We start from the raw sequence: 3,832 nt of genomic DNA, 5'->3' as shown, positions 1-3,832 counted from the left end.
CCCGATTCATCACAGTACCAAAATGACAGTGATGAAGTAGCCACGAAAATAATTTTATGGTTGGTGGGGGGGTCACCACCACATGAGGAACTGTATGAAAGGGTGGCGGCATGAGGAAGGTTGAGAACCACTGTTTGGGGGTACACCACACTTTGGTATGGGCCACCTCCCCCTGCCCCATTTACACCCCCCACCCAGTGCCATGTTATCTTGATTGGTACACCTCAGCCCCAAGAGGTCTGCCACCCAAGAGGTGGCCCTTTCTCCCTTTTAAAACTTTTTAATTGTGGTTGGGTTGGACGTTCACAGGGTAAATCGGTGTCTCGCTGAGCAGTTTATATACTTTGTTTCACGTGGTTCATCACACGCCCCACAAGGTACCAGCGTCCTCCCCCTTCCTGCGTTGTTTCCCATTTCCACGCGTCCTTCTCTCCACTCCCTTCCTGCCTTCTGAACCCCTTTGCTCTCGCAGGGTTTGATGGCTAAGGGGCGTTGCCTCCCAGCTGCCAAGGTTCAGCAGGCAAGTCTCTTGTTTGGCTGAATTTGAGCCACAGGGTGAGTTCAGTTCTGGGCTTGAAGAGTGAAAGGCCATAGTCTCAGGTGTCCCACTGTTTCCATTCAGCCAGGGAGCCTGAGTTTGAGTTTGGTTCCACCTGTTTCTCCGCCCCGACCAGGGACTCTATCCTAAGGCACCATGCCATTCTGGCCGCAGAAGTTGTTTGGATGAATGGTTGTCACACACCTTTGGTTTTCTTTCTTCTTTGCTCCGCACGGGCAGAAACCAATTGCTGCTTCAGGGGTCCTCAAACTACGGCCCACGGGCCACATGCGGCCCGGCGAGGACATTTATCTGGCCCACCGGGTGTTTTTGCCGCCGCTGCCTGTCCTTAGCAGTTGACTTGTCCAGTGTGCATAGGAATTTGTTCATAGCTTTTTTAAAAAAACTATAGTCCGGGGGACAGTGAACTGGCCCCGTTTAAAAAGTTTGAGGACCCCCTGCTTCTAAATAATCACTCACAAGGTTTTAAGTGCCCAGTGACGACAACTCACCAAAGTAGGATGGACGGCATTGCTTTTATGGACTCTTCTACCAGCTGGACCTGGTGTCCCTGACTCTCCTTTCTCTAGAACGGCGCAGTGCCGTTCCATTTGCCTTCCTGCCCCTGTCCAGCTTGTGTGTCCATGCATCCATCTGCAGTGCTCCCCGACGCCCCTTCTCTCCCCAGCTCTTTGGGCTGTGGAGACTGAGGTCGGTCACCAGGGCTACCAGCGGTGCTCTGTCTCAGCCTGTGTGGAGAGCCACGTACTTCCCCAAGCCCCACCTGCTGCCAGGGTGCTGCCAGGAGAAGTGGTGGGGATTACTCAGCGCACAATGGGCTCTCACGAGGGGAATTGGCAGTGTTTTCCATTTGTTCTCTAGACCGAGACGAGACGGATGGTTGCTCAGTCTGAGCCACAGTTTCCTGAACATGCTTGATTTTTCCAGGCTGACAAGGGACTCTTGCGACCCAAGCTCTGAGCCCGTCATGCTGGATGACCTTGAGCCAGCCCCTCCTGGGAGTCCCCCATTAGCCTAAGGAAGAAACTCCAAGAGTCAGCTATGGTAGAGTGGGTCTACCATCTCACTGGCGCTTATGGCAGGAATGACGAAAGTGCAGGCTCACTGACTCGCTCTGAATTTGAGTTGCTGCCAGAATTCAACCCCCACCCCACTCCCCAGCCCCCCAGGTAGCCACCCCAAACCATCTCTGATCTAAAGTCCCCCCAGACTCTCAGGCCTTCTGCCCTCACTTGACTGACAACCCCTTCCCACCCCTCACCATCTGAAAAGGCATGGTGCCAACTCTATACCCCCTTGCACCTCGCAGAAGGCTCTCTCCTTTTACCACCCCACCCCTGCCCTGACACTTCCTAGCTGTGGGGCATTAGCAGATTTCTCAACCGCTCCAAGCCTCGGTTTTGCCATCTGTAAAGTGGGGCTGAGTCCTGCCCTACGCACAAAGTGTGGGAATGTGCCCACTCCGGGAGCTACTCAGTAAGCACTGGGCTGGTCCCTTGCTGGGCTGCTCCTGGCTCTGCAACGCAAACCAAATGAAGATTGTAACAGAGGGCAGAGAGAAAAGGACACAATGGCCTCTCTTGATGAACCTGTTTATTACAGCCCTTCAGCCACCCCCATCCAACCTATGCTTTCTGGTGGTGAGAGCATCCCGTGCCCCTGCTGAGAACAGGGCCAACATACTGTTAGTTTGTAAACCAGGACTGGGGCTCTGCCTCACGCTCAGGCCAGAGCAGAGGATTCTGGGAAGGAAGGATACAGAAACGTACCAAGACCCTGGAAGTCAAGCTAGGCCAGGATTCCTCCTGAAGCCCCTCTGGGTCTGTGAGCCAGGCTTTCTGCTCCGTCTTCTGGAGGCAGCGCCCACAACCCCCATGGACAAGCCAGGCCCTTCCAACCTGACAGCAGGGTCCAAGAACAGTGAAACAAGAAATGAAAACACCCTAAATGTCTTAAAAATCAACTTAAAACTACGGCCCCCACTGAGCCAGCAGTGAGCAAGTGAAGCTTTGATGGTGGACACATCTGTGCCCCCGGCTGCCCTCTACTACAGGGTCTCCAGAGCGCGGGAAGAAGGCCGTCAGGGTTGGAGTGGTGTCCTCAGAGGGTCCCAGTGTGGGACACTGAGGATTGTAAACATGACCCAGCAAGAGGGCCAGGGTACCCCAAACCCCAGATCCTCCTTGGCCAAGTGGGCACTGTGGTGAGAGCAGAGCAGTCAGACCCGTCAGCCGCTGGGCCTCAGTCTCCCCATCAGAAACAAGGGATGGGGGACTCTGTGGTCTGTGGGGGGTGTGTGGGCGGGGAGAGAGAGAGCTCTAGAAGCCATATAGGCTTTGGGTGCCTGTGTTTCCACGACTGGGTCAGCACCTGGGCCTTTTCTGGCATTGAAATTAGCCTCAGCTGCTCCTCCCTGGATGATCCTGTCAGTAAGCCCTGGGGAGCCAACTCAGGCCACAGCCACCAGACTGCCCAGCTGGGTCAGGAGGAAGTAGGGCAGCTCCCTGGGAGGCCCCACCCCAAGCTGGGCAGAAGAGGGATGTGACTGAAGGACTTTGTCAGGAAAGTTGTGGGAGGTCCCATGCGGACACAGACATGGCCTGCCAGGTACACCTGCTCAGGCCAAGGGGGACATGGGGGTGGGGCGGGTCTGGGTGAAGTCCAGACTCCGCTCCACTCGGGAGCCTGGCCACAAGGCCATCTCAACGTACCGTTCACACCCCAAAACCTGGACCTGCCCATGGTTGAGGCCTCTTGGCACTCCTTCAGCGCCCGATACTGCTGCTGAAGACAGGCCAACTTCTGGCTTGGGGCCGGGGCCAGAAGAAGTCAGGCACCTCCAGGGTCAGGGCGGTCCAGCCGCATTCTCCTAATCAAGCTGGTCAGCCAGGTAGTCACCAATTATGAGCCTTTGGTGGGTAATCGGAGCCATGTAGCCCGGCACCCTTGGGGCCCTCCGCCAGCCCCTCAGCCACGTGGGAGCTCATGCCCACCTGGCTTCTCTTCAGATCCGACCCCCATGGGCCCCTTAGGCACGCCACGTGCCCTCCCAATCCAGCACTTTTCTCAGAGTCCAGGCTGCTGGGCCACCTCCGCGCTGGCCTTGACCACGTCCCAGGGGGGACCAGCCCCACGGTCTCTCAGGGCTGGGCCCGGTTGCGGAGCCACTGACCCCGCAGCGCCTGGACCTCCTGGCCATACCACTCGTGCAGCCGCGCGAAGGAGGCCCGGTCCAGGGGCTCCCTGGGCGCCGAGGGCCGCCGGCGGGGCGGC

The sequence above is a fragment of the Echinops telfairi genome, unplaced genomic scaffold, assembly GCF_000313985.2.
Source record: "Echinops telfairi isolate 266 unplaced genomic scaffold, ASM31398v2 ScPeMD7_7412;HRSCAF=8450, whole genome shotgun sequence".
Classification (NCBI taxonomy): Eukaryota; Metazoa; Chordata; class Mammalia; order Afrosoricida; family Tenrecidae; genus Echinops; species Echinops telfairi.
This window is presented reverse-complemented; position numbering follows the sequence as displayed.